The sequence below is a fragment of the Odocoileus virginianus genome, chromosome 18 (genome assembly GCF_023699985.2).
Source record: "Odocoileus virginianus isolate 20LAN1187 ecotype Illinois chromosome 18, Ovbor_1.2, whole genome shotgun sequence".
In the NCBI taxonomy this organism is placed as follows: Eukaryota; Metazoa; Chordata; class Mammalia; order Artiodactyla; family Cervidae; genus Odocoileus; species Odocoileus virginianus.
The window spans coordinates 16,141,463-16,154,836 of record NC_069691.1 but is presented as its reverse complement, the minus strand read 5'-3'; the positions used below and the strand labels follow the sequence as shown (position 1 = coordinate 16,154,836).

The 13,374-nt window shown below is 44.2% G+C and overlaps 1 protein-coding gene across 1 annotated transcript in view; it reads right to left on the bottom strand.

The window, feature by feature from the left end:
* APBA1 (amyloid beta precursor protein binding family A member 1) overlaps positions 1–13,162 on the bottom strand; it is a 227,151-nt gene extending 213,989 nt beyond the window's left edge. The window contains 1 exon segment of the mRNA XM_070480376.1: positions 13,073–13,162. The gene's annotated coding sequence lies outside the window, so the exon portion shown is untranslated.
* Between the last annotated feature and the right edge of the window lie 212 nt (positions 13,163–13,374).

The window sequence follows — 13,374 nt, the reverse complement described above, 5'->3', positions numbered from 1 at the left end:
CAGTTTCTGCTCTCGGGGGCCCAACCTAAGACCTTTAAAAACCCTGCCAACTAATACAGACGTCTGGCCATCTCCCATGTCACAACCCTAATATGAATGGACAATCCATGATGAACAGACATTAGCTGAAAACCTCTGGCATGGAAGGGAGCCATCCAAATAAGACACGAGATATAAACAAGCCCACTGTAATTCCCAGAATGGAAAAAAGAAGGAGGGGGTGGTAAAAGAGGAAAAAATTTAACTCAGGAAAAGAAGAAAAAGTAAGACTCACTGTGCAGATAATATAATGAACAAAACCTTAACCATCCACCTTCATAAGTACAGTCTCTTTACTTCGTCAAGAGAAGCCTCATTCCATACAAGAAACTGCAGACAGATGGTTAATTACACCCCTTCCACACCTTGCAGTTCTCAGGTAAGCCTGTCCCGCTGACCCTGACCCTTGTGCCTTCATCCACTGAGAACAATTTTGAAATCAGTCTTTGCACTGCCAGTAAGTGGCATGTTGTGTCTTACCGGGAGCAGCTCAGACATAATAGCAAACAACATCCTGAGCCTCAGCCTCCATTCTTCCCCAAGCAGGCTTCGAATACCTCACACAACCTAAATGTAATATGCACTTCTACCACTGGCTTAACATCCTGTCTTCAAGGCTAGACAGCATCTACCAGAGCAGTACCAATTTATACCAAGCTGAAAGCACACTTAATAATTTCTTTTACACCAGCCATGGATCTTTTCTCCAGGTTAATACATTTTGGCAGACTAAAAAAGATAAGGGCTTATTTGAAAGCTAACCTAACTGTTCTTTTCCTTAAAAAATTTTAATAAGGAGTATAGACTATTAATGATTTTGGTTTCTAGCACATTCCTTTCTTTTCACCCCTTTACACACACATATACACACACATGTATAGTTTCTTCATGACAGAACACAGAGTAACAGACTAGTTGGAAAAATACCACACACACACACTGTAATTTCACCATCCAGTTTTTGTCCATCTCATTTTTAGAAGAAAATTCTAGATTTGTATATTGCCTAATGCTTCTACTCCTGAGCCTATATACCTACTAAGAAATAAAATGGGAGTTGTGTTCAAGGCTTTGCTCTTAAAGAGACATGACTCCTTGATACGTGTTGAGAAAATACAGATGAAAAGACACAGTACATTCTATCATTCTATCTTCATTCATGCCTAATGCAGAGTTCTGACCCCTGAGTTAAATTTTGGGTAAAGCACAGCAAAAAGCCGGGCTGCTGGCAGCTGAGGCTCAAAGCACCTCAGCATCCAGAGCTTCGACAGTGACAGAAGCCTCAGGGACCAAAGCGAAATGTTTAGCCACTTCAGTTATTCTCTAATAAGCCCTTTTCATGTTGAAATGTTGGCTTTGTTTGCTTTTCTCTTCTTTCTTCCCTGACATTCTTTTCCTTTTTTGGTTAATAGTGGGAGAGGGGGGAACATGATTGCTAAAGCCCTTAAATTTAATTACAAAATGTTAACTCAACCATTCCTAAAGGTTCACTAGAGAATAGACAGAATTCCTTTCAAAGATGGAAAAATAAGATACACAGAATAGCAACATATTTTCTTATCATATATACTATATATTCAACAAATATGTATTCAGCATATACCATATATGCATATGTGTGTGTGCAGAGTATCCATACGCTGTTAGCTCTCCCAGTGCTAAAGAAGATGAGAAAAAGCTCAGTGGGTGGGTATACACTGTGGAAGGACAAGAGCGGGATGGAATAACGTAAGCACACAGTGCTGCAGCCCAAAGTGAACGGCAGTTGCTCTCTAACCAGTGGGACCCAGGGCTGTGAGCATTTACACCAGAAGTCAGCGAGCTCAGTTCCAGGAAACATATCTGGCCCAGTGCCTGGGAGTTGGGAATGGTTTTACATTTTTAGATGGCTGGAAAAAAATCAAGGGAGGAATCAAAATTTTGTGACAAGTGAAAGTGATACGAAATTCAAATTTCAGCATCCAGAAATAAAGTTTTATTGGAGCACTGCCCTGCTCGCTGCCTTACACGTTGCCCACAGCATTTGTACCACCACAGCAGAGCTGAGAAGTTGTGACAGGCGACAGAGACTGTGTGGCCCCGTGGAACCTTTTTTTACTATCTGGCCCTTTGCAGAAAGAATGTGCTGACCCCTGGTTTAGAGTGGGGAGATGTCACTTCTGCCCAAGGTCATCATGAGGGGAGTGACACATCTCCCTTACTTTCCTAGAGCCCTTGAGAGCCCAGTGGCCCTGTGTGGGAAGAGAAGGGAAGGGTAGGTTTCATCATCCCTCCTTTTACTGCTGGGGAAGCTGAGGCTCAGCTCAGTCGAGAGAGACTTGATCAATGTTGGCAGCTAATGAACGGCGGCACCACACTCCATCCATCTTGAGGCTTTCCATCACAGCAGGTAGAGACTGGAGAGATGCTGGTGCAACAGCTGCCCACACGCAGACATCCCAGGTGGGACAGCGCATCGCAAACAAGGGGTCCTGCTGGGCAGCTGGGGTGGGAGGCTTTTGCTGGGCCCCAGGACAGAGGGGACAGGAGCCCTCAGGGCCTGCTCCCATCCCTGGGTCCAAGGTGAGGCCCTCTTGCCCTGTCCTTTCGTCACTGCTAGAACCTCTGAGAGCCTCAAGTCCCATCTGAAACTTAAGTCTTCTCCTGATACGGTTATGAAGAGTAGGTGAGGTCCGTATGAGAATCAAGTGAGTTAACTGTGTTTAGTGCTCAGCACAACACTCGGCACTCTGTAGCTACGATGTTAACCTGCTTTCATTTACCGGATGGGGAACCTATTGAGGTTTTTTCCTTCATTATTGCAGTAAAAATGCCTTATAATGTTGTGTGAGTTTCTGCCATACAACAACGTGAGTCAGCTCTAAGTATACATACATCCCCTCCCTCCCACGGCACTCTCCCATCCGCCGCCCTAGGTCTTCACAGAGCACGGAGCTGAGTTTCCTGTGTTATTCAGGAGTTTCCCACTAGCTGTCTGTTTTACATGTGGTGGTGTGTACATGCCAATGCTACCCTCCCAGTTTGTCCCACACTCCCCTTCCCTCCCTGCTCCCCATGTACACAAGTCTGTTCTCTGCATCTGCATCGCTATTCCTGCCTATTAGGCTTTGAAAACAGGAACTGACATGTCCTTCTACTAGACAACAGGAGCGCCATAAAGAGTGTAATCATACCTCAACACTAGACTAGATTAGACTTTCATACCACCTAAGACTATGGAAACATTCCACCTGTGGAACAAATTCTCTTCTTTAGGACCCCCTCCCCACCCTGCCCACCCCCACCACACACACACATGCCAGGCATGAGCTCAGGGAAAACAGATTCCTGTACTTTCACGGTATTTGGAAGAGAAGTGGGTGTAAAAAGTAGTTTCACATCTAGGAAGAAATATATTAGGTTGAAATTGAGAAGGAAGTAATTGAACTGACTATCTAGCACTCCTGAGGTTTGGGGGCGGTGGCTTGGGAAAGAAGCAGGAAAGGAGGGGCAGGAAAGAACTGTGAGGAGAGATGAGCCAGACTGGGAATGCCGGCCAGTCCAGCCATGCAGTCAGGACCCAGGAGCTGAGCACGGTTCATACAGCCCAGGAAGCCACTAGATCTAAGAACTAATCCCCTTGTCTGACTCCACTTTCCACACTAACAGTTTCTTTTGGAAATAAAACATCTACTCAAAAACAAATTTCCCTTTAGTATTCTTGTGACCTCCTATGCTCATACTACCCAATATACAGATATGCTAATAATTTGAAACAAATTTTAAAAATCCTCTGATGTGAAATTATTTCATGCTATAAGGAAACAAGCGCTCTTCTGATGGATGTAATACAGTAAAACAGTGTTTCTTCAACCGCATGTCAGGAACCATTAGAACTGAAATAAGTTTCGTGAGCTGACAATCATATAGAATAGAATGTAACAGAACAGAAAATATGCAAGGGCTTCACACATAATAAAGGACCAGTATTGCCAAGTGAAATTTTTGTTTCAGTGATATGTTTGTGTGTGTGTGTGTGTGTGTGTTTATACACACTCATCTATATTGTTAGGCTATGATATAAACTATATTCTCACGTGGGGTCTTGGTCGAACAAGTTTAAAGGCACTGAAATAGAGTGTGATCCACATAGCAAGTCCAGTATAAAAATCCTAATTCATTGACTAGCTGCATAAGAGGGTAATTATTGCTAATAAGTGGAATTTCTTTCAATGATCAGCTCTTCCTCTGAATTTAAGATATGCTACCATTTACAAGAAAAAGGATTTATGCACATCTTGTCAAGTACACCTCTTCTCTAAAATAAAGTGTATCTGTCAATCAATATGGAATTGAGCGTGAGATACAAAATTTATCAAAAGTCGGAAATGTAAATGGTCACATTGTTCAGAACAATGTTTAATCACCTGCTCAGTGAAACGAAATCATTACTGTATTTTTCACACTAATTAATCCACTATGGAGCAGAAGAGGAGGAGGTTGGAGAGGAAACTTACTAGGCAAGGATCACCACACCTCAACAACCTCCCATGATGACATGGCATATACAAAATGAGATTCTTAATCCCCCCAAAAAATGAGATTTCAGAAAAGAGAAAGTCATCTTGTGTTTAACTCCATATAAAGTCTCCCTTACTAAGAGCTATTCTCTCAGTTACTCTCTTCTGAATGCCAAAAAGCCTATCTCCAAGATAACAGGAATTAAAATCAAGCAATTCATTAATGTTGGATGTGATGGCCACTGATTTTAAAGGGAAAAGCCATGTCAAAAAATTTACTTGATAAGACTGAAGGTTTTATGAAAAGATGTAGGTTTCAGAGATCACCCGAGAACTGTTTGGAAAAGACAGCCAGAAACAACTGCAATCAAAACTAGATAGGGATGCCTACAGAGGTCATGGGATTGAAACAGAATAGGTGAATGAATGAAGGGAGTCAAGATTTTAACACCAATTTAAGTAAATACTCCTTCACAATTGCCTGTATTGGATGACTTTACATAAATCATGCAGAAGTGCTGGGTTGTGGAGGGCATGAATATACACCTCTAGGAAGACAGCAAACAAACAACTGTCTTTACACTGTGTGAATAGGCATACAGGGCTTAGAATTAAGGGTGGCATCACATGGAAGGACAGCATCACATGGAAATTCAAATGTACTCTATGACATACAAGTTAGATAGATGTGAATATGCCAAAAATGGTGTTTAACAATGAACAGTGTGTGAAACACTTGAATAAATGATTTTGTAAAATGTGAGTGTAGAAGAATGTCATATTTTAAAATGACTAATTTTATATAAGGTGATTTAAAATATATGCAAGTAAATTAATAAATATAGATTATTATTATAGTATAAACATTTATAGTAAATTAAATATAACAATAAAATATTGTTTATTAAATATAAAAAATATCCTTTACCTATATCACTACAACGTGCATATTCAAGTTGATGTAAAGACTTTTTAAAAACTACCTCGCTGGAAAACAGGGGACTACCTTATAATCCAGGATACCTTATAAATGGGCATACATGGTAATGTGCATCCCAGATAATTGAGGATTGTCAACAGTTGGCTTGTGAGTAAACTTGAACAGTAGGAAGCTGCTGCAATATATCAAACCCCCTAAAATAAAATAACGGTAACTGCTATCCCACAGATTCTATTAAAAATTCCCTGTGCTATCCCTGTGCCAGCGTGCACAAGAAGCTATTGTTGTGCTGCCCCCATGCCCCTTTGGAGAAGGCATGGCACCCCACTCCAGCACTCTCGCCTGGGAAATCCCATGGACAGAGGAGCCTGGTGGGCTGCAGTCCATGGGGTCGCTAAGAGTCGGACATGACTGAGTGACTTCACCTTCACTTGTCACTTTCATGCATTGGAGAAGGAAATGGCAACCCGCTCCAGTGTTCTTGCCTGGAGAACCCCAGGGACAGGGGAGCCTGGTGGGCCGCCGCCTATGGGGTCGCACAGAGTCGGACACGACTGAAGTGACTTAGCAGCAGCAGCAGCAGCAGCATGCCCCTTTAGCCCACCTGTGAGTTCACGGGTGGCTCTGATGGACAGCTCCCCACACACTGATGGCTTCCTACCTCCACCCTCTCAGCCTCTCTGCTTAGCTACCCACAAGGGTTTTCTCCAGTGCCCACAAAGTTTGCAGCATTACAGTGCTTGGGACTTGATGCCCCCAGGATTAAATGGGGGATAAAGTCCCACCTTCCCCACTGCTTGGTAGACAATCATAAAGAATAGCGCCTCTACTGCCCACAATGGTAATCTGCTCACTAACTTGCCTCTTTTCTTACTTCCCTGTTTTCCTTCCTTCCCTCTCATTTTTTTTTCCCATTCCTCATTTGTGCTTCTTGGGATCACCTCCCAAACAGACTATTTGTACCCAAGTCTTCATCTCAGGCCATGAGTGCATAAACTACTTAGCACCAAGGGGAAATCGTGTGTCTTCTTTTAAAAACAGGTGTCTGCAGGGATCAAGGTCAAAGAGCTTTAGCCCCACTCTTTATTCCTGGAAATGTCTCATCCATTCCTTGCAATGAGTATTTAATGATCTCTTACTAAGGCAAAGAGTTTTTCTATGGGTTGTAGGGTTTTTCTATGCCCAGATGAACAAAACAGAGCTCTGGTTTCAAAGACCTTAGAGCTAAGAATTAGATATGAAATATGGAAGAAGAAAAGGAACCCGATTGCTGAAAACGGTTCAGGCCAGAGAAGAAGTTTCAAGAAAGGGACCACTTCCAGCTGACTAGTATTTCAGCACTACTCAGACACAGCTACTCTCCAAGTTTTCTAACTCAAATGTGTGATTCAGGGCATATTCTCTTTTTAAAAACCCAGCACCGACTCACCCACAGGTCAGCTCGAACACGGCAGTGTGATACAGCCTTACAGGTGACTGATCCAATGTTGAAAGGCAAAGCATCACACTGCAGGGCCCCTAAGCGACTGCTCCACGTGTCCTGTGTGACACTACACGGCCAGGCGAAGCAAGGAGACCAGCAAGGTTTACTTGATTATGCCAAGCGTGTTCCTGTCTCAGGCCCTTTGACATTCTCTACCTAGAAGGCCCTGCTCTCAAGTATTGGGTTGGCCAAAAAGTCTGTTTGGGTCTTACTGCCCCATCAGTCAGAAAAACTCAAATGGACTTTTTGGCCAACCAAATACTTGCATGGCTCAACTCTTCAAGCTCTGAGCTCAAGGCATTCCCTGACCACCCAGTATAAAGTAACAGCCACCCCTACACTCCACACTCTATTCCTTCCTTGCTTTCTTCTTCATAGCACTCACTGCCACCTGAAATATATGTGCTTATTTATTTTTAAATCCCTTCCTCTAAAAGGTCAGTGGTAATAGGGACCTTCTTGCCCCTGTTCTATAGTGAGTATCGGAGAGAAGATGCTCAGAGAACATTTGTCGAAGGAATGAATAAATGATTTCAACATGAGAACCTCAAAATCACCACTCACCACAGTCAGATTTCTATAAATTTGTCTGGAATCACATATGACCCTGTAGACCCCCTCTGAGGGTCTAAAGCATACAGAATTATTTCGTGAAAAAAATTTTTGTAAAGCTTCAGTATATGTAGCAGGTATGAATCAACAAAAGTTTTAATGCTGTCATGAACTTGAACAGGCCATGGAATGCAACTTATTCAATGTCCATGATGTAAACAGGAAAGAAATCCTGAAATTTTAGATCTTAGATACTATACCTATCTTCACTAAAAAATTAATTTATTCATGTATTGATGAAAAAAAATTTACTGAGCACTTACAATAGGCATGGTGTTGGGCGAAGAGCTATATTTGATTTTTCTTTTGCCATATGTTGGCATTGCAGATAAGGAAAGCTCATCTTTTCAAAAACACTTATATTTTCCTCCATTATTTACTGAAGTCAGCAATCCTTGAGAGAAAATCTTCACAGGAAATACTTCAGGTGGGGTCTTTTATTTAGCTAATTTTAAAGGCAAACATTTTTCTCTTTTCATTGAATTTATGGAAAGGAGCTACTGTATTTAACAATATTTAATGTTATTAATTTTAATAACAAAAATTATATAAGTGATTGTCAAACTTTAATTATATAGGACTAATTGGGTCTACCACAAATTTATGCTCTCCAAACACAGGAGGCCCTCGTAGTCAGGTGATAATCTTTTATTTACCCCTAACTAACTCACCACTACATTCCCACAACACTTGGTGCAAGTCTTTATTATTCTACCCATGGCTTCAACCCTGCCCAGTTCTCTCTGACTTGACTTAGAAGACCATGGCCAAATTCCTTTCTTTTCGTCTCAAACTTCCCATGCTTCTGCCTCAAAAGAGCCCTTCCCTTGAAAAGTCCTATCTTAAAGATTATGTTCCCATCAGTTTAGCCTCTCCCTTACATTTTCAATCTCTCTCTATCCTTCACTGGTTTCTTCTCCTCCACTTATAAAGTAGGTTCAGGTGTCCCTACACTAAGACATTACTTTCTCTATACCATGCCCTACCTTTGATGTAGCAAACTCTCTCTCTCTCTCCTTCATCCTACTTATTAAAAAGGAAGTCTGTCCTCACTGCTTTCCATGTGCATCACCCTCCCCTATTCAATCCCTCACAGCCTGGGTGCACTTCCACCTGCCTCAGGATAATCAAGGAAAGCCAAGTCAAACCCAACGGCTCTTGTTTCCCTGCACCTCCACCCCCTTGGGGCGTGATGGAGGAAGGGTGGTACTCCCTCACCTTCCCCAGCCTCCATGACACCACACTACTGCCACCGCATTCCTCCAACCGCCCCTTGTTTGATGCTCATAACCTCTTTCTTCTCTCTTCCCCTCCGACCCAGACGTCCTCCGAGGAGCCTCCCCTTAGCCTTTGCCTCTTCTTGCTCCACTGTCGGTCATTCTGAGACATAAGTGAGTGAGTGAAGTTGCTCAGTCATGCCCGACCCTGTGGCCTGCAGCCCACCAGGCTCCTCTGTCCATGGGATTCTCCAGGCAAGAATACTGGAGTGGGTTGCCATTTCCTTCTCCAGGGGGTCTTCCCGACCAGGGATCGAACCCGGGTCTCCCGCATTGCGGACAGACGTTTTAACCTCTGAGTCACCAGGGAAGCCCCCCTGAGACATTAAAACAGCTCCTAAATAAATGACTTACAAATCTCTCTTTGTCACTCTAACCTCTCTCCAAAACCTATACCTGTACTGGAGTCCCTTCATTTGGACAAACCTGTCAGGCTCAAAATGAAACTTCTTTACAAAGAAGTTTCCTCATCCTCCTCTGAAGCTTTCTTGACAGTGACCCAATCATTCTCACAGCTGAGCCTGACGATGACCTCTGATCTCCCTGACCAGTGTTCAGATTATTCTTGTAGCCTGTCTCTTGAGTTTGCTCTCTCCCTTCACTCCCACTCTCATTTCCTCTGACCCTTAATTTAACAACAGAGCTTATCTTGCCTCCCTACTGCCGTTCTTTCCTCACTTCATTACATCCAACACAATTCAAGATTGTCACTGTGAAGCTCAGTTATAGTTCTGTCAACCTTCCTCCTCAAAAACCTTCCAAGGCTCCCTGGCAGTATCTGAATAAATCCACATAAAAGTTGCTCCACAACCTTGAATGACTGTCTCTATCTTATCTCTCACTTCATCTCTGGGCATCTCCTAAGCTCCAGCACTTGCCATTCTTTTTCTCCCCCCAGTTTAATTGAGAAAGAATTTTAAGCACACCATTTGGAGGAGCCTGGTAGGCTACAGTCCATGGGATCGCAGTCGGACATGACTGAGCGACTTCACTTTCATTCTATTCCCTGAATGGGCACACACTTCCCACCACCAGGCCTTTGCTATGCTGTTCCTCCCCCAAATATGCCCTTGTTTCCCTGCCAGCCCAAAACCCACCTATGTAAATCTCAGCTCAAAAGCTCATTCCTCCAAATCTTTCTTGATTCTTCCTTCTGAAGTCGTTGTTGTGTCATGTGAACTCCTATAGCTCTACAGACATATAGCTTTTTCAGCACTTCACCACTTCCCACCATTCTTACATGCATGACCTGTCTCTCCTTCCTGGCCTGAACTTCCTCTGGGTAGGATCTAGGTCTCCTTATTTTTCAAATCTCCAGCCGTCATAACATTTCCCAAACTCTATCCAAAGGTATGCACTGCCTAAGATGTTGTAGGCAACTAACAAATATTTGTAAATTAATTATTGTAACCTAAAGGGTTAACTGTGGATTTTAGTGCTTGAAAGTCTCTCAATTTTAACAACAATTACTTTTTCTTTATAGGATGTAAGTCCAACCTCGCCCACAGTACCACAGTTTATTCCTTTTGGCCCCACCGGTCAATTTTCAGATGTCTTTTATTCCCAAATCTTCTAAAAAGCAAACTTCTTTAAGAGACCCAATAGTGGAAAAGAACAGAATTAATGCTCCTTTAAGAAAGAAAACGCATCCATGCAAAACAAATGACTTGCTCCAGGCTACAGCAAAAGGTACAACTGTTTACAGACTGAATTACAGGATTCAAGCTGTACCATTAACCTTAATAGTGCAATCTTTAGAAAGCCAGGCATTGCATTTTAAAAATTATCACAGGTTAGAAAGGAAATCACTTATTCCTGAGTCATCAATTGTCCTGTTGTACAATTATTCTTTTTCTAAACAGTTTATTTACCTTGATAATTCCTAATATTCTTAAACTTTATGGTAAGACATATCTCTGGATTTTACTTGCACTATAAACTTTTCTTTAAAAAAACAGCAAAAACCTCTCAGAATGCCTTTTACGTTCCAAAGTACTTTTCTCAGAAAGAAATTGGCAGAACTAATAAGAGTTAAGAACTAAGATTCCAAATTCATTTTTATAAATCTATCGTAAAACTCTGGATGCAATCCAACAACCTCACATTAAAATTTTAGAAGGCTTGACTTGAAGGACATGAGGAAATTTATTTTAATGTTCACAGCTCCAAGAAAACCTGGTCTACAGATCATCATTAATTAAGAGAAGACAAATGGGAAGACAAAAAGCATATGTGGACAGCCCTGGTTCTATTATTTTCAATGCAACCTCTGCAAAACAAAACAAAAATTTTTTTAAAGAGAAAGAAACATTTGATGCCAACATGTTGTATACCTACTTGTGTAGCTATGACTGCTATAGGCTTTTCAAGAGGACCGGGGCAGCCAGTTTGGAATCTGACAGCACTGCAGTAGAATTTAAGGTGTTATGATTCAAATATGTTCTAGGCAGGTTAATCTAGTTCCACAACATTTTAATAAAGAAGTATCAAGATATAAAGTGTAAAGGTGCATTATTCTTATAAATACTGCAGGAGAAAAACAGGAGCTGGGGAGTCAAACTGCAGTGGATGCACATATGAATACAATATCTCCCTTCCTGTCTCTCTCTACCCAACCCCACATGAGCGGATCTTTATCACGCAGAGACAATTAAATAGCTATAGACCCTGGATGCAATTCCGTGCCCTGGCTCCCACTGGGTGACTTATTGCCAGCCTGACATTTTCCAAATTTTATACTTGCAGGCTACATTGGCTAGGAAAGCAGACTCACTAACCTGGGACCCCATCACTATGAACCTTGGGGGATTTCAGTTCCCCAGTAATACATGGTACCACCTAGCCATTGTGAAAGCTGGAAGAGTGGATGCCACTAGCATTAGAAATAAAGTATCCCTTTTCCTAAGGAAAACGCCCTGCTTATGATTGCTGACCAAGGGGTGGGTGGGAGACCAGTTTCTCAATGATTTTTTTTTTAAAATACTACCCCTTCATCTATCACACACACCTTCAGAGTTCTTTCTACAAGATCCAACATAAAGACCATATTCTTCAACCATAAGATTTCCAGTGTTTAAATGTGGACGGAGAAGGTATAGTTGACATTCAAAGTTGTGGGGACAGAGAGAAGGATGTGGCCATTAAAGACCCTTCTCCTTCAGGTCAGACAAGAGAAAAACAATAGAAATTGCAGAGTCAGGGCATCTAAGACCCTTACAGACTAGGAGCTGAGGAACGGAGAAGTGTCACAGGATGGAAGCTCCCTTCAAAACCTGAATGCCAGCAAGCCCAGGAACGGTAACCATTATACTGTTTCCCTGCCATGTGCCTAAAGCCACATGCACACTTCCACATCCCCATTTCAAACGACATGTGAAAAAAAGGTGGAAATGAGGGGAAACGAAGGGGAAGTGAGAACCCCTGCAGCCGGCCATCCCCAGGCAGGAGCAGAACAGAGACTGTGAACAGAGTTTCAGGGAAGAAATAACACTGTCCCACAGTCAGCGGGTGACAGCAAGTCAGGGCACCCGCATATCTCTGGGTCTGGAGAGCAGTTTGCAGTCACGCGAGTACACACACACACATACACACATAGATTCACACACATGGGATTTTACAAATCCGCACCCACGCCCCTGCCTCCCTCCACACTCACACACCAAGTGCATCCTGCTCACTTCACCGTTGTCATCACCACACTCTTTCTCCCGGAGTGTCAGCCGAGAGCTGAGGGATCCTAGCGGGGATTCCTGGAAATGTCATCCCCCAACACCTTCGGTCCGCCACCCCCATCCCTTCGACTCTACCTTTTACACACACACAGACAGACACACACACACTCCTGCCATGACTGTCATCAGACTCACCGCTGCCCCAAAAGCACAGCGTGTCAGCGCGCACAGGACACCAGGCGTCCGTATCCTCAACGCCCCCTTCCCCCGCCCCGTTAGCTCGATGGCTCTAGGCATTGCCTCTCTGGATGTCGCCGGCTGTCCCCTCTCATCCGCACTATTGTTCCTTGCAGGCGCCCGGGGGCGCCCTTCGGCGAGGACGGGGCCCCGTCGGGGGCAGCATCTGCGCCGGGGACCCCCCATTCACCCAACCCTCCCTGGAGGTGGTACCTTGCCTGACAGCTGGGTCCGCGGGCCCGCAGGAGCAGGCGGCGCTAACGACAGCGTTGGTGCCAAGTCTTGGAATAAAGCTCCTCTCCAGCCGCTCCTACCTCCAGCGCCACCATCTTCTCCCGCCGCCGCCGCCGCGACCGCAGCCGCCCTCGCCCAGCTCCGGCTGGGGCTTCTCCGCAGCCGCTCAGGCCCCTCCGGTGCTGCGGCCCCACCCCCTTCTCCCCACCCTCCCGCCCGCCCCTCGTGACGCGCGCCGGGGCCGAGCCGGCAGGCGGGCGAGGGAGGGCGCCGCTGGGGGAGCGCGCGCGCGCGCCGCGAGCTAGGAGCGCCCTTGCCTCCCACGCCCACCCGCGCGCACTCCCGGCGCGCGAGCACGAAGCAGCCGGGCGGCGTCCTCCAC